Source organism: Lepus europaeus, chromosome 16 (genome assembly GCF_033115175.1).
Source record: "Lepus europaeus isolate LE1 chromosome 16, mLepTim1.pri, whole genome shotgun sequence".
In the NCBI taxonomy this organism is placed as follows: Eukaryota; Metazoa; Chordata; class Mammalia; order Lagomorpha; family Leporidae; genus Lepus; species Lepus europaeus.
The window spans coordinates 19,956,208-19,980,001 of record NC_084842.1 but is presented as its reverse complement, the minus strand read 5'-3'; the positions used below and the strand labels follow the sequence as shown (position 1 = coordinate 19,980,001).

Below are 23,794 nucleotides of genomic sequence, written 5' to 3'. Positions count from 1 at the left end.
CAGGTACTCTTTATAGGCTTATTTCTTTGAATAGAAATTGATTACTTTTTCTAAAAGAACAAAGTAAAACACTGATAAATTGCTCAAGATTGCCACTAATTAGTGCCGATACTAGATTAGAGCTGAAATTGCTAATTCCAGACAACTATAGTTACCAGCAATGGTTATTCTAAATTTTACTAAGAGTTAAGATTAACATAAGGTGTGTATATGTATGGAGCAAGCTGTTGTTTTGCTTCATTTCAGGATCTTTCCTGTTGGTAAAAAATTTTTTACTGTCACTTATATCCTCTTTGAAACACATAACAATTATTTTTAATACAAGGACTATAAAATTAATTCATAACTATTGTATATCATTTAGTAGACTCTTTAAACATTTTAGATACAGCTTTGTTTTTGCCAAAAAAAGATATTATACATTCCATGCTGCAGATGGAAGAGCTCTCTTTAACTCAGCTTTTCAAATAAATCTTAAAAAAAATCCACTGTATGAATTTCACCTCTTATGAGAAGTACTCATTAAAATCATTTATTAATGGTACCTATGGATCTATTTAGTATTATCTTAAATTATGAGGAGGAATTTAAGAAGCTTTGTGCCCCAGATAAAAAATTATGTTCTAGGTGCAGGCATTTGCCCTAGGGAGTAAGACACCCAGTGTCCCAGATCAGTACCTATGCTTAAATCCCAGCTCTGGCTCCTGACTGCAGCTCCCTAATAACGCAGACTCTGGGAGGCAGTAGCAGCAATGGCTAACACAATCAGGCTCCTGCCAACCACATGGGAGACCTAGACTGAGTGCCTGGCTCCCTCTGTTGGGGGTTTCTGGGGAGTAAACCAGAGGATGGAAGTTTTCTGTCTCCAAACAATTTTATTTAATGATTTAAATTTTGAAATTAATGTGTCAACTTTTAAAAATCTTATTGTTATTTTGTGACGATACTGAGTTCTGGCTTAATTTAGGAGGCAAGGAAGCCAGATGATACTGATACAAGTGAACATGGATATCTAAGTCTCCAAATACATCTTTCAGTAAAGTTTCAGTTTTCTACATTTCTCTTAAACATCTTAAAGTTTCTATGGTAAATCTGAATTAATATTTGGACCTTTATTTCCTATTAGATTTTCAATTTTTTTTTCTGATGGACGAGAAAACTATTAACTTTAAACATTTGGTGGTACACAACAAATTATTTAAACTTATTTAAACTCCTTTATTAATTTAATATTTAATAAGGATTTAATAAGGTAAGTATTTAATAAGATAATTATTTTGAAAGAGTTATAGTTTTCTTTTCAATATTTATACTCTACTTCATTGCCTTAATTAGCTCAGGTTTAGTTCTGTAAAAATGATGTTGAATAGTATCAGCAATAGTAGGCATTCTTGTTCTGTGTTTTTTTTTTTTTTTTTGACAGGCAGAGTGGACAGTGACAGAGACAGGAGACAGAGAGAAAGGTCTTCCTTTACCGTTGGTTCACCCTCCAATGGCTGCCGCGGCTGGCACACTGCAGCCGGCACACCACGCTGATCCGAAGCCAGGAGCTTCTCCTGGTCTCCCGTGCAGATGTAGGGCCCAACCACTTGGCCCATCCTCCACTGCACTCCGGGCCACAGCAGAGAGTTGGACTGGAAGAGGGGCAACAGGGACAGAATCCGGTGCCCCAACTGGGACTAGAACCCGGTGTGCCAATGCCGCAGGCGGAGGATTAGCCTATTGAGCCATGGCGCTGGCCTCTTGTTCTGTGTTTTAAAGGGAACATTTCTAATGAATTACCAATAAAAGCAATATTTGCTATTAGTTTTATTAGTTATCCTCTACTTTATATCAGGTATGAGTGGTTGCCTGGTCTTCTGTGTTTATTGAAAATAAATTAGAGTTAGAACAGTCCCCAAAGGTCATTTGGTATTCTCAAATATTTACCTTTTACAAGAATAGAAAGAGAAATATCAATCTTCTCCTACCACTCCCAACCCAGGCCTGGCTTGTGAAGCCAGTCTGAGTACTAGCTACCCTGCTTCCAATTCACCTCCCTGATAATATGCCTAGGAAGGCAATAGAAAATATGGCCCAAGTGTTTGGGCTTCTATCACCCATATGGGAGACGAGGATGGAGTTCTTGGCTCTTGGCGTAGGCCAGACCCAGATCTGGCTGTTGTGGCCATTTGGGGGGTGAACCATCGGATGGAAGACCTCTCTCTCTGCCTCTCCTCCCTCTGTGTAACTCTGACTTTCAAATAAATAAATAAATCTTTAATCCACACCCTGTTTAGTTGACACAGAAAGTGTTGAGAATCTCAAATTTGATGGATTTGAAGACTACATGAAGAGTTTGACCAGGTGATGAATGCCAATATTAACACTGCCAGAATTTTACATACAAAATGGAGACAGTATCCAAAATTAATGATATGATTTTCTTGTACGTGGCTTAAGAAATACAGATATTTAAAACTCACCTTAAAAATAAGGTTAGGTTTTGTGTTACCTAGAGGTGAAGCGTAGGATATGGAATGGAGATTCATTTTTAATTTGGTTCATTAAATGTGTAAGGTCTTAAAACAGGTAATATAAAAAAAGTTTTCATGATTCCATTTATATGTACATTAGAAGAGATCCTGAATGTATTGTTTCAGCAGTACTAATTTAATGCTGATATACTTAGTTTCATATTATTAAGCTATCACTGTTCTCTTCAGAACCGAATTGTTTTCTTCTGAGATTTTGGATTTGACATTGCATTTGACCTTTTATGTAGCAATTGACTTGTGCCAGGGCAATGATGGATTGGGATCTTCCCTCAAATCCAAGCATGAGTAAATGTTGCTTATCCTTAGCCGGCGCCGCGGCTCAATAGGCTAATCCTCCGCCTTGCAGCGCCGGCACACCGGGTTCTAGTCCCGGTCGGGGCACCGATCCTATCCCGGTTGCCCCTCTTCCAAGCCAGCTCTCTGCTGTGGCCAGGGAGTGCAGTGGAGGATGGCCCAAGTGCTTGGGCCCTGCACCCCATCGGAGACCAGGAGAAGCACCTGGCTCCTGCCATCGGACCGGCGCGGTGCGCCGGCCGCAGCGTGCCTACCGCGGCGGCCATTGGAGGGTGAACCAACGGCAAAGGAAGACCTTTCTCTCTATCTCTCTCTCTCTCTCACTGTCCACTCTGCCTGTCAAAAATTAAAAAAAAAAAAAAAGAAAAAAATGTTGCTTATCCTCATAAAGTCAAATGGTAGGCATTTCCCACCACCTATTTTCATCCAACAAGAATGTCAGATTAATTTAATTAAACTGATTCCAAAGAGTAGAATTGGACTGACCTCAACTAATTTCAAAATGCTTTTTATTTTTGCTTACATTGAGTACTTTATACAATTTTTTAAAAAAGGAATAATTAAAATTAAAAAAGGAAATATCTAAAGGAGCCAAACTGTAAATCAAGTATTTACAAAGCGAAGACTGGACGCTAACATACTAAATTCACAAAAATGTTATAGTTGTTATATAAATACTTTTTTAAAAAAACAAACTATGGGTCAAAACATTTGGAACACTTTGTCACCAATCAATCAATATTTTTCATAGTTTTAAGCCTGAAAGCAGGCTTCATTCTACAGTAAACCTTTTACATCTACCATGATATACAGAAACTTTTTAAAAATCAGAAACTACTTGAAATAATTTATTTCCATGGTCACACACAGATATTTAGATGTTCTAGTATTTAATATGGCCACAGTAGTTTTGATAAAGAAGGCTACTTTTTCCTATCCTTAGATACCTACATGGAAACAACCAGGCTGAACAAATCTGAAACACCTTTGTGTGTGAATGAACACCCATTTTGCTTCATATCTAAATATTGTGCATCTATTCTGGATTGTATAATTTGCTTGTTATTTATTCTTGGCTTTCCAGTAACTTCTCAAGTTATAGAATTGATTTGCATTGAACACAAACTGTAAAGAAGAAGAAATTACTGAAAAAACTGTTAATATTATATGACCATGTAAAGAGACTGAGAAGAATCATAAAAGTCACATTTTAAAAATTCTTAATTTCTATAGATTGACAAATGAAAAAAACACATATTTGTGATGTTGAAGAAGAGATAGCCTATGAACTATTAAGAAATATTAAAGAGGTTGGCGCTGCGGCTCAATAGGCTAATCCTCCGTCTTGCGGCGCCGGCACACCGGGTTCTAGTCCTGGTCAGGGCGCCGGATTCTGTCCCGGTTGCCCCTCTTCCAGGCCAGCTCTCTTATGTGGCCCGGGAGTGCAGTTGAGGATGGGCCAAGTGCTTGGGCCCTGCACCTGCATGGGAGACCAGGAGAAGCACCTGGCTCCTGCCTTCGGATCAGCGAGGTGCGCCGGCCGCAGCGCGCCTACCGCAGCGGCCATTGGAGGGTGAACCAACCGCAAAAAGGAAGACCTTTCTCTCTGTCTCTCTCTCTCACTGTCCACTCTGCCTGTCAAAAAAAAAAAATATTAAAGAGAAAACCCTTAAGTTTATAATGGCTACATAGAGAAATATGGCCCTCAGAGAAACTGGAGGGCAGGAGAAGCACAGATGAAAGTCAAAACTGAGCTTGCTTAATTTCTTTCTTTTTTCTTTCTTTCTTTTTTTTTTTTGACAGGCAGAGTGGACAGTGAGAGAGAGAGACAGAGAGAAAGGTCTTCCTTTTTGCCGTTGGTTCACCCTCCAATGGCCGCCGCGGTAGGCGCACCGCACTGATCCGATGGCAGGAGCCAGGTGCTTCTCCTGGTCTCCCATGGGGTGCAGGGCCCAAGCACTTGGGCCATCCTCCACTGCACTCCCTGGCCACAGCAGAGAGCTGGCCTGGAAGAGGGGCAACCGGGTTAGGATCGGTGCCCCGACCGGGACTAGAACCCGGTATGCCGGCGCCGCAAGGCGGAGGATTAGCCTATTGAGTCGTGGCGCCAGCCGTGAGCTTGCTTAATTTCTAAGAAATCCTTTTTCTGACGTAAACACAACACAAAGTTTCTGTATTCTATCTAGCCTGGAGATTCTTCTCTAAAATGATCTATTTTAAGTTAAAATTCTTTCTCTGCATGTACTCTTGCCTTTGAGTGGCTTTTTTTTTTTTTTATATTATTAGCAGACCTACTAAGAAAACTCTTAAAAATATAAGTTTTTGTTAGCTAATAAGAAGCATATCATATAGGCTATCTATAGCTTATTAATTATCAGGGTTTTTAAAAAGATTTATTCATTTATTTGAAAATCAGAGTTCCATAGAAAGAGGGAGAGAGATGAGAAAGCGGGATCTTCATCTGCTGGTTCATTCCTTAGATGGCCACCAACAACCAGGCCTTGGCCAGGCTGAAGTCAGGAGCTTCATTCGGGTCTCCCATGTGGATGGCAGGGGTCCAAACACTTGGACCACCTCCCACTGCTTTTACCAGGCCATCAGCAGGGAGTTGAATTGGAAATGGAGCAGCCAGGACACAAACTGGCGCCCACATGGGACACAGGCTTCACAGGTGGCAGCTTTACCTGCTATGTGTAATGCTAGCCCTTAATTATCAGTTTTTAAAATATGCTCTAATTAAAATTTCCTGGAGATTGAACATAATTAACATTTCTTGAACCATGAATTCATGTTTTCTTATCAGGCTCTGGAACCAATCTTGTTCCAAGTTGTTGGCAACCAAATAAACACTCCTAAGTCAGACATCTGGATGTTGCCTGTTCTGATCTAGGAACAGGAACTGAGTTCTTAATTTGCTGCCTAACATCACAGCTCACTTCTTATTTCCAATTTCAGTACCTGGGTTCCTGTCAACCTGTGCCTGAGACCCTTTCCTGATATCCTGTAGTTCTCCTGGAACTGCAGTGCACGCTCACCTGCCCATTCCAGGGCTTGCTGTTAGACTGCTTTTTACCAGCTCTCATCAGTGTTGATCTCTAGACTCTATGCTACAGAGCTCTACTATGTAATGGTCATTTTCTGCTAGAACTTCAAGAAACCAACTAAGCTAATACCACAGTCTAGGCCCAAGGTGTTGACAGAAATAACGAGTCTAATCTCCATCTGGGATAAACTCTAGAAACTGCACTAGTCTATGAGCTATGGCTAGCTCTAGGACTATTTTACATCTACTTCAGTTTCTTGCTTACTTTGCAATTTCTCTGAAGGTAAACTCTGATAGCCTTCCAGTCATTGCCAAGGACATGAATCTTTGCTCCATATCAAATGGATTATACGATTCTTTTACTCTCTCAGGAAAGCTGTCTGCCAGAAAACTGCTGCTGCTGTGCCCTGTTGCATAAGCTATTACTTCATTATCAGTCCAAATAAATAATATTTTCTGTAATAAAGGATTAGACTTTCAAAGTGCAGCTTCCTGGAGAGTCAACAATACCTTGCAAAAAAAAAAAAAAAACAATACCTTGCATAACTCCTAGTTATTTCCTTTATATACTCAACACTGGGTAGCACTTATGATTACATATCTGTGTCCAGCATTCAATCATGAATTCCTTGAGAAGACCAGTAATTTCTTACTTTCATAGCCCCAGTAATTAACTTAGAGCCTAGCACAGATAAGAGCCTCAGTAAATACTGCATAAATAAATGATGCCTATGAATGAAAAGATAATTGGTTACTGGGTAAGAAGCAACCAAAGAGGGCCTGGTATTGTGGTTTAATGGGTTAAGCCACTGCCTGCAATGCCAGCATCCCATATGGGTTCTGGTTCAAGCCCTGGCTGCTTCACTTCAGATCCAGCTCAGTGCTAAAGTGTCTGGGAAAGCAGCAAGGATAGCCCAAGTACTTGGGTCCCTGAAACCATGTGGGAGCTCCTGGCTTCTGACTTCTGCCTGGCCCAGCCCCAATGCTGTTGTGGCCATTTGGGGAGTAAACCATTGATGGAAGATTCTCTCTCTCTCTCTCTCTCTCTCTCTCTCTAACTCTAACTTTCTCAAATAAATAAAATAAATCTTAAAAATGTAACTAAAAGGACATTGCATCTGGAAAAGACAGCAGTGAAACAGTGAAGGACAACCAGAAGAAAGGTTTCTGATTATAAACCAGGCATTTAGAGATAATACAATACAATCTAAAGCTTGGAGCTAGTACTTAGCCTAGTGGTTAAGATGCCTGCATTCTATATCAGAGGGTCTAGGTGAGATTCAAAGCTCTGATTCCTGTCTCCAGCTTCCCAATAATGAAGACCTTGCAAGGCAAAGAAGATAGCTAAATAATTGGGTCCCATACCACCAATATGGGAGATCTGGATTGAGTTTCTACCTCCTGACTCTGGTCCTGGACTAGCCCCAGAAATAGCAGGCATTTAGAGTGAATCATTGAATGGGAGCACCATGTCCCTGTCTCTCTCTCTCTCTCTCTCTCTCTCTCTGCCTCTTTCTCTCTGCCACTCCAACAAAGGTTGGCTGTTTTATTAACTATTGCAATAAGAAGGCTTATGAGATTAGTTCTCATTTGATCATTTATTATTTTAATAGAATAAAAATTCTGGGTACAGATACAGACCCAGCAGTTAAGATCCCGGTTGAAACACTTATGTCCCATATCAGAGTGCCTGGATTCAAGTCCTGGCTTTCCTCCTGATTCCAGCTTCCCGTTAATGTGTCCCGTGGGAGGCCACAGGTGAGCCTAAGTAGTTGAGTTCCCATCACCCATGTGAGTGGCTTTGGCTTAACTCAGTACCAGCTAGCTGGTGCAAGTATTTGTGAAGTTCATTTGGGGATGGGAGTGCTCTGTCTTCCCTCTCTCCCCTTCATTCTCCTTGCCTCTCAAATAAATAAAAATAATAATAATTGCCCCTCTCAATGATAAGGGACTTTACCAATTAATCCCTTCTCTATTGTACAGCTGCTAAATTCCTCAAGTGCAATGGCTCAAAAGCAATGAAAGTGGGTGCATTTCTTTCTCACATAAGAGTCCAGAGACAACTTAATAGGTCTGGCCTTTGGAGTGGGATCAAGGGGCCCTGCTTCATACAGTCGTTCAGAGACCCAGGATAACTGTGCCAAAACCAACCAAAGAGGGTGAAAAGGAAGGTATGGAAAAAGTTCACCTGAGAAGTATTTATAGGCCAAGAGTAGCAGTGGTATAAATCACTTCTGCGCACATTCAGTTGAAGATAATTACTTACATAGCCACATTAAATACAAGGGATGCTGGAAAATGAAGAGCTAAGCAGCCACACCCTAACTATTATGGAGGAAGAGAAGAGATTATAGTCTACAGCATGCAGTCTCTATCACATCAACTTAAGGGGACAACAATAAGGACTCATTATAAAGGGCTAAAGAGAAAGATGTTCAAATTTTATACATGCATGCACACATACACAAGATTTGGGAAGACTCATATCTAAAACAAGCCAAATTTGTTGGGGGTAAAAGCATCATGGGAATTAACAACACTTTTAAATCACCTTCATTACTTTTTTAGGAAACACTAAACTGTTGTTATTCAGTTTAGGTTGACAGTTTCACAAATTTCATTTTATCCCCTGCAGACTGTATTTCTCCTTACAAAGTCCTAGACATGGTCTCTATTGGCTTGAAATTTAATGTTGTTTGCACTACCATTCTCCCTAGCTTTGCTTTCTCAAATCTGGCAAAGTGCATCTGTAACTCTGACCTTTTCATAAAACATTGCAGTAAGATTAAGAAAACACTTAGGTCTGGCCCTCCACCCTTCAATGCTAAAAGAAGTTGAATATAAACAGATGTTTCTGCTCTACCTTCACAGACCTACTCACACTATCTAGTGGATGATAAACAAAAATTTCCACTACTTACCTACAGATTAATATACAAAAACTGAATTCAATCACGTACAGGCAGTAAGGTCACAGTCTTTAAATTTTTGCTTTTCAATTATAAAACTGAGTTATTTCTAAACTAAATTTGGTGACAAACTAACTGAAATACTCAATATATCCAACAAGAATAACTAAAAACTCCAAATCTAAAATCTAACCAATAAAAACAAAATAAGAGTCTCTGCAAATACATATAGGTATATAGTCTTGAATTTTAAATTCTAACTACCTTCTTTCATTAATATTGTAAAATTCACTCTAAAATATCAACCTTCAAAATAATAAAACTATAGCATATCTGATTTTTAAAACTATTAATTGCAATTATAATTAAGTCAATGAAATTACAATTTCTTGGCTTCATATGTGCATATTCTAACTAGATATGTTAAGAAAATATAGACATTTAATATTTAAGGTAAGGCATCATTGGAGCATTTTTATATGTGATAAATTTTACTGAAATCGAATTTTTCATATCAAAAAAATCTTGATATACTCCTGGAAAAACTATCCAAGCATAGACATCAGAACTGGAACATGAATTACCTTATTTGTAAGCTCAAGGGTACAAAGTAGAAGATAAAATCAAAGAAATCTAGAGCTACCAGAGAATTTAAATTTGTCGTTTCTTATTATTTTTCTAGGAAATTATATTTTATACCTTCCAAGAAATTACTTTATGGGAATTGCTTGAGATTTTTTTCACATTTGTTAAAAATGTTTAGGGACTCTTCTTTCTAGCTCTAGAGAGTCCCATCTTTTCTGTTTTACTGAGAAAGTATGTGCTAAATTCTAGGCCTTTATTCTCACTAGATATTAATTTTTCTACTCTCAAAAATGGAAAATTTCTATGGAAATAAAAATTTCAAACACAAATACATAATTTACTAATAAAAGTAAGTAACGATTATTTTTAGGTAACTATGTGTATCCTCTGAGTTATACTGACAGAAATCATGATGAGAAACTGAAGGAGTGACAGAAATAACAAATGTTGCATTTTAAATTCGTCTCATCTTTCCAAAAGAAATAAAAATATTGTGTCAATGCAATTACCGTGTTTGGAATTTCGAAACCCAGAATTTTACAACTTGTACTTAGATGTTACTTCTTATGGTAATGAAACTAGGGCCTTCAGGCATCTCAGTACATCATTATCCTTACCATGAATAACAGAAAGCAAAGGTTCACTGCCAAGGCACAGTCTCATGTTACTCCAGGTCAGTGATTCAAAAAATTTACTCTGTGGTAAGGTTTGGCTTTCCCAGGGAGTCAAGATTAAATGCCAGATAAAGGATTCACTATTTAACAATTAGAGAAACTGATGCCTACAGGCTGATAATACTCTGAAGAGGTAACTTGAAACAATTATATCAATTATCTAAACACTGTATAATGTATTATCTTTTAGCAACCAAGAAACAGAAATGAGAATGAAGAGTGAAAGAAGGAAAAAGAAAAATCATTTGTGTTAACCAGAATCATTTAGCTAACTCATCCTTATTATTTTAAGATACAATGCAAGCTATTAAATCAATATTAAATTTTAAAATAAAGAATGATTTTTAAAATGTATTTGATTTTACCTGTAAAATATTGAGCATTTGATATTACAACCTACTTGATATTGGCCAACTGTATGAACAATCTGATAAAACATTAAAGAACAAATAATCTCTTAAATTTACATTTATTTTCTATTTTATTGGCAAAAATCTTATGGAATGTGCATAAATTATATTCAAGTATGTAGAAAACTTGTTTCAGAAGCATTACATTGGCTTTCTCATATACATGTATAGCTTTATTCTTTTTAAAGGTGTCTAAGAATGTAAAAGAGGTAACATTTTCCTAGCTTACTGGGTGATTGAAAGGCTAAGCATCAAATTCCCTGTATGGGAAAATCCCAAAGTACTCTAAATGACATAATCAGATCCTTAGTAAACGTGTCTCTGTGGAAATATATACAGCTGAAGACAAGTCAATAATGGGAGAATATTTCAAAAAGTCCATGGAAAATGGAATGAAAAGATTTTGAAATCCATCCATAAAGGGTCCTTAAAAGTGAAAAGGAAGTTATGAAAAATGAATAGTATATAAAAACAATTCATGAATTTTGAAAAAAAAATTTTTGACAGGCAGAGTTAATGAGAGAGAGAGAAAGAAAGGTCTTTCTTTTCCGTTGGTTCACTCCCCAAATGGCCCCTACGGCCAGCGCGCTGCGCCGATCCGAAGCCAGGAGCCAGGTGCTTCCTCCTGGTCTCCCATGCGGGTACAAGGCCCAAGGACTTGGGCCATCCTCCACTACACTCCCTGGCCACAGCAGAGAGCTGGACTGGAAGAGGAGCAACCAGGACAGAACTGGCACCCCAACTGGGACTAGAACCCTGGGTGCCGGCGCCGCAGGCGGAGGATTAACCAAGTGAGCCACAGCGCCGGCCTGAAAAATTTTTGTACCAAAATAAACATAATTCCATTTTTCAATGAATACTTTTAAGTACCCTGGCCTTTCCCTGGCTGAGAGTGAAAAAAGCAAAATAAATAAATAAATAAATAAATAAATAAATGTTGCTAGATAAAGCCAACTGGCTCTGATTTTAAATTCTACACTTATATTTTCTAGTACCATACAAGTTCTTTACAAGTTTATACGTTACTTTCACATATATCATCTTATCATTTGATAGGAAGATTATAGAAGTGTATTTTTCTAAGGTGGCAGTGGCACATAGTGGTTTAGTACGCAGATCTCATCTTTTCTTGTCTATTTACGGACAAAGGACCTTGCTCCCTCAATACCTTTCTTGCTCTGCCAACCTCACTACATTTCCCTTCTCTACTGAATGCTTCTCTTCAGCATACAAACACATAGCAACCACACAGTTGCTATTTCTCCCTTTATGGAAAGCTCCCTCTTCCACTTCTGCATTTGGCCACCCTTCCTCTCCTCCCCGTTGTTTCTCTCCTATCCATTACAACAAGGTTACTGGAGGAGAGAGCTGTGTACATTTCCTGTCTCCTATTTCCTCTCACTCTTTTGAACTCACTTTAGCAGCCTTTTCCCTCTACCACTCCACTAAAACTGCTTGTCAAGGTCATCAATGAACTCCCTATTGCTAAATCCAAAGGTCAGTTCTCAGTTTTCATTTAACAGCATTTGACACAGTTGATACATCTCTTTTCTGTGAAATAATTTATTTTTCAGTTTCCAAGAACTCATTTGTCTTTTTCCTCGCCTCTGGCAGTTCTTTTTGGTGCTTTTTGGTTCTTCTCCTCTAAATGCTGCCCTAGGGCCAGTCTTTGGACCTCCTCTTTTTTAAAATCTACAAATTACTCTCTTTGTGATCTCATCTAGCCTTTAAATATTATATACTGACAAATCCAAATTTTATTTCTCCATTTCCTACAATAATATACATTCTTAGAAGGTTACAATTTTTTTTTGCAGTTAGCATTTTTCTTCTTTTCTTCAAAATTTTAATTAAGATATACAAACTTCATACATTTCACATATATAAATTCAGGAACATAGTGATTCTTCCCACCCCATCCTCCCTCCTGCCTGCACTTAGTGGATGGTTAAGAATTTTTGTTTTCACTTCAGTTTCTCCACCGCCTAAAAGAGTTTCTAGGTTGTAGCAGACTCTTGAATATTGTTTTAAATATCAAATTTAAAAAATCAGTAAATATCTGGTACCAATCTTTCTTCTTCTTGTTCTTTTTTGTTTTTTTTTTGGAATGGGGAATCTGATATTGACTTATCCTCAAGTATTCTTTGAATACTAAAGATAGGACATATAACTTTCAAACTATAAGAAGAGAAATGATAAGAAAACAGGCCCAATCTCAGGTCATGTGATAAAGAGAGAAGAGTACATATGCAACAAATACAGCAAAAATAAACAGACACATGTTTTCAATCACAATAAATGTGACAGGCTTTAATGTCCCCACTAACAAAGAGCAATTCTCACATTGTGTTTTTTAAAAAGTCATATAAATTTTCCTTCTAAGAGTCACAGTTAAACATTACCCAGAGTGTTTGAAAGCACATGGAGTTCACAGTCAAAAACATTAAATGAAATAAAGAATAATACACCAAGAACATATTACACACATGATCTGCTTAAAATTATATAATGGAACAACTGTTAAGAATATAGTAAGAATCATAATCAATTCACAATCAGGACTGAGACATCCAAAGATCCTTATTTTAAATAGATAGATCAAATAGAGAAACTGTAAAAAAGCATCCAAGTAACAGAATAAGGTGCTCATTAGCATTGATATTAGTAAATATAGATTATAACAATGACCATTTAAATGTGTGAATCATATTAACTTAATGAAGTATCCGTTTAATATTATACTCATACAATATGTTTCCCAGATACATTAAAATATGCCCATCTTAAAGGGATAGCTATTATTTGTTTAATATTTTTTAATTTATAAAAATAAACTTATTTTGTTCAAGGAAACAACATTCCTAATAAGATTATGAAAACCAGCACACAAATGATAAAAATCAAGTTTAAAGCAGAAAAAAAGGCAAGATGTTAACAGGTAATACAGGAGAAATGATCAACAAATAAATTCTCCACAACACTAATAATAGGGAAATACAAATTCTAACTAATATTATAATATTGTCAAGATTAAGTCAAAAGTGGGGCTGGTGCTATGGCTCACTTGGTTAATCCTCTGCCTGCAGCGCCAGCATCAAATTAAAAAAAAAAAAAAAAGATTAAGTCAAAGGGCAACCCCCAGGCCCTATTACTTATTGCATGTAAAAGTATATCTTTGTAAAAAAAAAAAAAAAAAAAAAGTATATCTTTGTACAACCATTTTGAAAAATAATATGGGGTTTCAATTAAAATTTAATAGCTATGGGCCTAACAATTTAACATTTGCATCTACTTGGATCAATGGATATTCACTATAGCATTATTTCTAATAATGAAAAATGAAAACTTTCCAAATTTTCATCATCAGGACAATGCTTACATAAATTAGACCACATCGTTTTGAACAACTGTGGCCATTAAAAGGGATACCATAAATCTAGATATATAAGATTAACAAGATACGTACTTGGGTTAAAGAAGCAAGTTATACAAGTTAAAAAAAACCCTCATGTTTTATAGGAATATATACTCAGATTTATGTAAAGATACACAAAAATTTTGGAACGAAGTATTTTTTAAAAAGCAAATAGAACATGTATAATTAGCCCAGTATTACAAAAGCGTTAATTTACTCTATAGAAGCCTTCATCTGGGTCACACAGATAGCAAATGAGTCTGGACTAGAACTTATGTGTTATAACACCCAATGCAGTGTTCTTTACTATCAAACAACTTGGCACACTGGAATAAAAGTACATGGGTTTTGCAATTCTTCAGGCCTATAGTCAAATGCCAGCTTCATCACTTCCTAGTTAGGTAGTCTTGGGAAAAATACTGAAACTTTCTGAACTTTTAGCATATTCAACTGTAAAATGAACAAATAAATACTATGCAAGTTACAAAGATTACATGAAAAGCAAATGAGAACACTCCCTTCTCTCTTGACCCAAAGATTCAGTTTATCTAGAGCATCCACTCTACTCATTAGCCAGGTTCAGAAATAGTCTTTGGCTGCTCAGCTCTATCCCTAAAGTTTAAAATATCAAGTATATACTATGAAGCATATACTTTATAGTGGCACAGTAAGTTGGATGCTATCTATGGCCATGGTGACATTTGCATTTCCTTGTGGTGTGCATCTGCCTCACGCTCAGTCGGGTGGACTAAGACCCTGCAAGTCGCCTTTCACTGTCAGCCCTACAGATCTACATCATGTAGTATTCCATTTAATTCTGGACTGATGGTTGACCCTTAATGACAAAATTTCCGGCATTTGACTATAGGCCTGAAGAATTGCAAAACCCATGTACTTTTATTCCAGTTGTTTGATAGTAAAGAACACTGCATTGGGTGTTATAACACATAAGTTCTAGTCCCAGATTCATTTGCTATCTGTGTGACCCAGATGAAGGCTTCTATAGAGTAAATTAACACTTTTGTAATACTGGGCTAATACTGGGCTAATACTGAGTCACTGTGTTCTAGGCCAGGCTACACAATGAGTCCATGATACTTTTTCTAGTTTACAACTGAGAGCAAGGAACACAATACACCATTAATAGTTTGAACTATTCTTCCCTAAATAAATCACCCTGAAATTTCCCCAACTGTGTTAGTCAGCTTGGATCACCGTAACAAAATACCAGATTGAATGGCCTAAACAACGGAAATTTATTTTCTCATAGGTCTGGAGGCTAGAAGTCTGAGATCAAGGTGCTAGCCTAGGTATTTTCTGGCAAGGGCTCTCTTCCTGGTTTCCAAATGATCACCTTCTTGCTTTTTTCTTCCAAGGCCTTTCATCAGAGTGTGTGGACACAGAGGGGGAGAGCAAGTGAGCAAGCTCTCTAATCTCTATCCTATGATCTCACTTAACTTGAATTAGTTCCTTAGAGGCTCAATCTCCAAATACAGCCACACTGAGGGTCAGGGCTCCAGCGTATGAATTTGGGGAGGACACAAACATTAGACCTATAATAACCACGGGGCAACTTACCTGCCCTTTTCTCAACTCACTCAGGCCTTAAAAATGTTCTGGCAGGTCACTGACATCAAGCTCAGATTTTACTCTCTGGAACAACTTGATTATTCAGAAATTTTACTATGGGCCCTCTCTTTTGAATCATATATCAACAAACAAAAAACAGTAAGTAATACCAATCCTAGAACCCTCAGGTCGCCTGTTTCCTACTGCTGGGGGAAAGGAGCAGTTTTCTGTTTGCTAGTCCCAACTTGAAGTTGCCTGCCCATGAACCAGCCTAAAAGTTATCTGCAGCCCAAGGTGGGCAAACTCTCTGCAGGTCAGTTCTGGCACACAATGTCCTGCGTGCCAGCCTTTGCCCAGTGGCACTCCAGCAGGAGACTTCTAGATTGCCAGTCCTAGCCTGTGTTTGTCTCCAACCTCAGCCCAGGAAATGTGGAAAGGCTGTAGCTGCAAACACAGCTTCTCCAACAAGGCTGAAATCCCAACCTAGGGAGGTAACTAACTCTCCTTCCAAATATTTTCCTTCCTAGGGTATTCTCCCTCAGCTAGTGTCTTCTTAAAGACTCTCTCTTCTAAAAATCCCATACTAAAGATGGATACATGTAATTATACATTGTCAAAATCTAGATTATGTAACACCAAGTGTTGCACACATACAGAACATACTCTGGGTAATAATGATATCTCAATGTAGGTCTATCAACTGTAACAAATGTACCATTCTGGGGCAAAACATTGATCATGTGGAAGACTGTATATGTGCAGGGGCAGAGACTTTATGGGAACTTTCTGTATTTTCTGTTCAGTTTTGCCATGAACCCAAAAATGCTCTTTAAAATATATTTTTAAAAAAGAATAAGAAAGTCTACTGAAAGGCTATTTTCTTCAATATGGCTATTTAAAAATACAGCACACTTCAGTAGTATGTATCTCTTTAAAAGACTAGAAACAAATACATCAAAATAGTAAACAACTATTAATTCTGAATGACCTACATCTTTAACTTTTTTTTAAAAAATTGTTTTTGTTTGAACAGCAGAGACAGACAAGGATCTCTATCTGCTGGTGCACTCCCCAAATGCCTGCAATAGCCAGAGTTGGACCACACTGAAGCCAGAAGCCAGGAACTCCATCTAAGTCTCCCACATGAGGGCAGGGACCCAGGTCCCTAAGCCATCATATGCTGCCTTCAAGGGCACACATTAGCAAAAAGCTAGATCAGAAGGAGGAGATGGGACTTGAAACAGGCATGGAACGTGGGGGCTCCCTACTATGTCTTAACCACTATACTAATATGACTTCTAAAAGGGAGTACAAACCTTTCTCTCTCTCTCTCTCTCTCACTATCCACTCTGCCTGTCAAAAAAAAGGGTGGGGGGGAGCACAAGAAAAATGCATGAGTGACTAAAAGATATTATAAATTTTTTAAATAATACTTAATTTTTCTGCAGAAATCATTACTGAAGAGAATGAGCAAGTTTTTAAAATCATATATTACTTAGCTTTGGGAGTTCACTCCTATCACATTGCCACTTTAATCTCTAGAACTTGAGTGTCATTTGAATTTGACAGGAATGAAGCCCAAAAAGGCACTATCTGGAAACAAGTTTATAGAAGTAATATTTAATTTATAAAATAGTTTAAAACATTTTTAGAGAAATTAATGAATGGAGAAGACATAATAACCAAAGGAAATATTAGAAAAGCTTAAATGATTTAATTAATGTATTTATTTGAGAAGTAGAAACAGATAGAGAATGAATCCCATTCGTTGTTCACATCTCAAATGTCCACAATGGCTGGACTGGGCAGGCTGAAGCCGGGAACTGGAAACTCAATTCTGGTCTCCCACATGGGTGGCACAGATCAAATAACTTGAGCTACCACTGCTACCTCCTATGGTCTGCATTAACAGGAAGCTGGAGTCAGCAGCCACAATCTGGAATCAAACCAAGATAACCTGATGTAGAATGCAGGCTTAACTCCTAGGTCAATTGCCAGCTCTCCAATTGATTAAAAGATTAATTTAAGATTAAAAGAACTGCATAGCTGAAATGGAACTTACAGATTCAAATCCTATGACATCTAACCGATAAAGTGATAATAAAATTTAAAAGTCATTGTCAAAGAGACAGTGGTAAGAACACTAAGACTGAATCTCTACACATCATACCTCATTTGAGAAATAGCATTTTAAAAGACGTAATTAATATTTAAGTCTCTAACTTGGCTCTCCAGTTTTTATACTTGGAGAGAATTATTTCAAGATTGTTTCATCATCTAAGAAAATTTCTGAAAAAACATCCAGTTTGAAATATTCATAGTTATGCAGGAAAGAAGAGAAAAAGGACGAGTTTTTGAAAAATAGAAAAAAATCCTTCTCTATGCCCAAATACATACGTAGTGTTTGCTTGCATGGAGCCACAGTAGGCTCATAAATTTCCAGCAAATGACAGAACACGCATCTGGAAAATGGTTGCAGATCAGATTCACTGTGTGGTGGCTGGAGAGAAGACTCAGGCTGCTGAATTTCTCCTACCACAGGAAACTCTAAGTCTTGAGGTGGAAAGCAGATTCTCTTTCAGGTTTCATCAAGGCAGTAGCATTTATTTGTGCAGATTGTGATGACTGAGGACTAACTGAAAACAACACAAAGTTTATACGTATATTGTTATGTGTGGTAGACACACTTTTACTGATTAAAATTATTATGTAAACTTTGGGGGTTATCAGTTCTTACAATAAGAATTTAAAGTTAAATGCATGATGTCTGAAGTTGTTGGTTTGTATAGTAGGGGAAATAAGTGTTCTTGATGGTTAACATAATATAGAAAGTTTTCTTATACAAGAAGTTATAACATAGCAATAGTGCAATTTAGAAGAAAGAAAATTCATTGTCAGGGTGAACATTTAGCCCAGCAGTTAAGACAGTAGTTAAGATGCCTGCACTCCACATTAGAGTACCTGGGTTGGATTCCTGGCTCTGGATCCTGACTTCAGTCAGCTTCCTGCTAATGCAGACCCGGGGAGGCAAAAGTGATGGTTCAATTAGATTCATATCACACATGTGGTAGACCTGGATTAAGTTCCCAGCTCTTGACTTCAGCCTAGTTCAGTTACATTGTGAGCCTTTGGAAGGCAAACCAGCAGATGAGATATCTCTCACACTCTCTCCCTCTCAAATAAAAGTCTTCTTTTTATTTTACATGTGTTTAAAATGGAATATATGTGCATGGTACCTCTTTGGCTTTGGATGGGTAACACAGTATACTCTAAAGGTTATTTCTACAAGGAAGTGCTAATTGGAGAGATAATGGAGTAAATACCTGTGCAGTGGAGGAAAAGTTGGAAATATTCTTCATTTTGTTGAAGATGGCAAAGTGGTTATCTGAGTAAATGTCTAAATAATCACATGAAGGAGAGCCAAATGCAGGAGTCCTCCTGATAATCAGTATACTCACTGAGAATTGTTACATAAATAATAATTATTTGTTAATCCACTGAAATTTTTTACTACCAACTAGTCCACTTCAACTAATACAATCATATTTTAAGATGATTCTATATATCAAGTTGGTTATGAGACTTGGAGATGATATTGATGGCTTGAAAATAAGTAATAAATAAAAGCATTTAATTAGATACTTGATCTGGTATTTCTTTTGGAGAAGAGTATGTTCACAAAAAAATGCTCCTGGAACATGATAGAGTCTAGAATTTAATATGCTATGCAAGGATTTTACTGACCAAGAGAATACTTTTTTGACCTTTAGAACATTACACTAAATAAACTCCCAAGGTCAACATACTTGTGGAATTGAATGAACCTGGTCTTCTTTTTTACCAACCAATTTTCTTGGTTAGTAATGATCATGAAGGTACTTTGCTCTTCCCTACCATCAACCTCACTTGGATATGTATATTTAACAAATAAATTCTGAGCCATTGATGCAGATGAAAGTTGATATGCTCTGGTTATATCACATCCCATTTTGCCAGCAGTAACTTGCAGGCATTCATACTCATTTACTTAAAGTTACTTTGAGGGGCTGGCATTGTGGTGTAGCAGGTTCACTTCCAATATAGTTCCCTGCTAATGACCTGGGAAAAGCAGCAGAAGATGGCCCAAGCGTTTGGACCCTTGCCACCCATGTGGGAAACCTGGATGAAGCTCCTGGCTTCTGGCTTTGGCCTGGCCCAGCCCTGGACATTGTAGCCATCTGGGGAGTGGACTTGTGAATGGAAGATCTCTCTTTCTCTCTCTGCAAGGAGTGACGGGAACTCATATGCCTGAGACAGGGTAAGCTGAAGCATGCTGCAGGTAGAGTAGAAAACAACATTTTGGAGTAGCTGTTAAGGGATGACAAATGGAGTTAACAGGAATACATAAAAAGATTTTTAAAATATGTCTGGATTTGATTATGGCATGAAGTAGGAATCTCATTTTACTTTTTTTCGACTTAAATACTTTACATATGCCCTATTTGCTTGCATATTACTATTGCTCAATATTTGAGATACATCTTGGTTTAATTCCCTTTAAGATGCTATGGGGTTGGCACCATGGTGTAGAAGGTAAAGCTGCTGCCTGCAGTGCCAGCATCCCATTTGTGCCCTGGTTCGAGTCCCAGCAGCTCCACTTCCAATCTAGCTCTCTGCTGTGGCCTGGGAAAGCAGTGGAAGATGGCCCAAGTCCTTGTGCCCCTGCATTCACATGGGAGACCCAGAAGAAGCTCCTGGCTCCTGGCTGCAGATCGGTTCAGCTTTGCCCATTGCAACCATTTGGGCAGTGAACCAGCAGATGGAAGACTGTCTGCCTGCCTCTCTCTCTCTCTCTCTGCCTCTCTCAAACTCAGTCTGTCAAATAAATTTTTTTAAAAATCTTTAAAAAACAAGATACTATGATTGTTATGTATAGTCAATGTTTAAAACTGGCCTCATTTTTACTCATTCCTGTCTACCACTGCTTTGTGATTTTCACCTTTTTTATTTATCTTTAAATCAGTTCTTCCTGATATGTACTTCTCAATATTTTTTTCAATAATGATCTGATAGGAAAATGAACTTTGCTCTCAATCCTAAATGGTAATTTACCTAGATACAGAACTCTAACCTGGCAGTTACTTTCTTTCAGCATTTTGAAGACATGCAGATTCCCCTGTCCTCTAGGCTTCCATCAGCTGCCACTGATTGGTCTATATTTTCAGACCAACTGTAGTCCCTTTGTGGGAAATGTATCCCGTTTATCCTTGATGTTACACTTTCACTACAATGTGACTAAATCTGAAGATTAATGTCTTTGTTCCTTTCTGGGAACTTCTCAGCCATTTTCTCTCTTTTTTTAAAGATTTATTTATTTATTTATTTGAAAGGCAGAGCTACAGAGAGGCAGAGGCAGAGAGAAAGAGAGAGAGGTCTTCCATCCACTGGTTCACTCCCCAAATGGCTGCAACGGCCAGAGCTTTGTCAATCTGAAGCCAGGAGCTTCCTCCAGGTCTCCCACACTGGTGCAGGAGCCCAAGGACCTGGGCCATCCTCCACTGCTTTCCTAGGCCATTGTAGAGACCTGGATCAGAAGTGGAGCTGCTGGGACTCGAATCGGCACCCATATAGGATGCCAGAACCGCAGGTGGTGGTTTTCCCCACTACACCACAGCACCGACCCTGCCATTTTTCTCTTATAATCAGTGCATTGCCTCTCTCAGTCTCTTTATTCTTCTAGTCTAATAGACAAATTGTAGACTCAGCCTATTTTACATCTCCTAAACTCTTTAATACTTGCCAATTCTTTATCTCTGTGTTACATTCTGTGCAGTTTCCTCAAAATTACTTTCTAGTATACTAATTGTCTATTCACTTATGCTTTATAACCACTGAAGCTTATAATAGCTACATTTCATATTTCCAGAAGTTTTATTTTGCTGTTTTTCATACTGAGTTTTGTGTCTTTCATCATTTTGAATAAACTTCATTTACAGATTCAGCCAAATTATCCTATTATCGAACTGACAGGGATCTAATCTTTTAGATTAGTGACTCTAACTCACAGAACTTCACATATCTTGTCCTTCTGGACTGACTTCATCCTCATCTAGACCTTATCTGTAAGAACCGCATAGAGCCAGTGCTCAGGGCATTTACCCCTCAAGGAAGATTTGCATTTCCTTCTTTCAGCTGCACCTACTATTTCTGTGCTTGGGTAATACACATTCTAACTCTGAACCCACATGAAGTGGTAAGGAACCATGTTCATACATTCCAAGAGAGTCCCCTTTTCCACTCGAGTCCAGAGATCTTCAGGTTTCTCTTTTCATTAGCTTGTATAGGGAGTAGGATTTTTTTTAAAAGCCTGTCCTTTTTGAGGATTCTGGCTTTAGGTAGGTGGTACCTAAATTCCAACTTCCTTGGACAAGACAGGTCTTGCCTTCAGTCCCCACATAGGAGTTAAAACCCAAGTCCCTAAAATCTCATAATGATTCCATTGTTTCCCCAACTAAGCTATAACTCACACACTTTTCTTGTTATTAGTCCCCTCTTTATTTCTGCCCCTAGCAGTTTCCCTCAGTTTCCGGTAAGTACAGTGTGGTATTTTAAAAGTATGTTTAAGACTAATATGACAGATTATGTAGAGTGCTGTATTGCTAGCACCAGAAGTCTAAGTCATGTATTTTATGAAGTGAATATTCCATAAGTCATTTTGGAATATTTTCATTTTCATTTCATATCAAAGCCATTTACCTGACAGGATATATTTCAGCTAATAAAGACTGACAGATGCTCATTAACTCTACAATCTTTTCCTGAGAGAGAGCTAGGTGCACCAGCACATAATATGAAAGTTACATCTCTCAAGCTTTGTTGCAGTTAGACAGGAGCACTAAGTTCTTGTGGCGAGATGTAAATAAAATGGATTTTGAAGTTCTCTGGAAAGCCAATTTAAAGGTGCTGACTCAGCTCTACTGAGCATAGGTAAGTAAAGGCTAAATCACTCTCTTAACTGAAGTCTCCTGATCCCAATCCAAATATTCTTTATTATACTTCGCTTGCTGTGAACTTGAAGCTGTTACAGATGGCAATCATAAGTAGAAATGCATGAAGGGATCATTATAAAGTGAAGGCATGCCGGCGCCGCGGCTCACTAGGCTAATCCTCCACCTTGCAGCGCCGGCACACCAGGTTCTAGTCCCGGTTGGGGCACCGATCCTGTCCAGGTTGCCCCACTTCCAGGCCAGCTCTCTGCTATGGCCAGGGAGTGCAGTGGAGGATGGCCCAAGTTCTTGGGCCCTGCACCCCATGGGAGACCAGGAGAAGCACCTGGCTCCTGCCATCGGATCAGCGCGGTGCGCCGGCCACAGAGCGCCTACCACGGCGGCCATTGCAGGGTGAAGCAATGGTAAAAGGAAGACCTTTCTCTCTGTCTCTCTCTCACTGTCCACTCTGCCTGTCAAAAAAAAAAAAAAAAAGTGAAGGCATGAGGGAAAAGAAATTTTCCCAAGCATAAGTTAAACAACAACATAAAGATCAACTCTGCTTTTGGACTAGGATGCAGTGCTGAATAAAGGAGTAGAAGCTTACTTAAAGAGGAGGAAGGGGAAGACAATAATATAACCAGAAAATCCTGTTTAGCACACAAATGACCAGGCATTTTCTTTAATATTACGTAGATAATAGAGCTTGTTTGACTTATTTTTAAAGACATTTTTCTCTATCACAAGGGTGTTTACACCACACAAAATAAAGTGACTCAAATTCTCAGTGTTTGGCACAACAATTAAAGATCAGTGAGATCTAATACTCTCCAGTTTAAACTTGCCTATCAAGTTTAAATAAAAAGAATTAAATCTGTATTGTATTATAAGTTTAGTGCATTCCCTATGTAAGTTAAATATTACATCATGAGTAAAAAAAAAAGTACTAATTAGATCAGATTACTAAGATTTATATATCTTTTTTTTTTTGACAGGCAGAGTGGACAGTGAGAGAGAGAGAGAGAGAGAGAGAGAGAAAGACAGAGACAGAGACAGAGAGAAAGGTCTTCCTTTTTGCCGTTGGTTCACCCTCCAATGGCCGCCGTGGTAGGGGTGCTGCGGCCGGCGCACCGCGCTGATCCGAAGGCAGGAGCCAGGTGCTTCTCCTGGTCTCCCGAGGGGTGCAGGGCCCAAGCACTTGGGCCATCCTCCACTGCACTCCTGGGCCACAGCAGAGAGCTGGCCTGGAAGAGGGGCAACCGGGACAGAATCCGGTGCCCCGACCGGGACTAGATACCGGTGTGTTGGCGCCGCAAGGCGGAGGATTAGCCTGTTGAGCCACGGCGCCGGCTTATATATCTCTTAAGAAGGAATAGCATAAAAAAAAATGACC

The 23,794-nt window shown here is 38.4% G+C and overlaps 1 protein-coding gene across 2 annotated transcripts in view; it reads right to left on the bottom strand.

Moving 5' to 3' along the window:
• MICU3 (mitochondrial calcium uptake family member 3) overlaps nucleotides 1-23,794 on the bottom strand; it is a 102,815-nt gene that overhangs the window by 68,545 nt on the left and 10,476 nt on the right. The gene's annotated exons all lie outside the window — the stretch shown is intronic.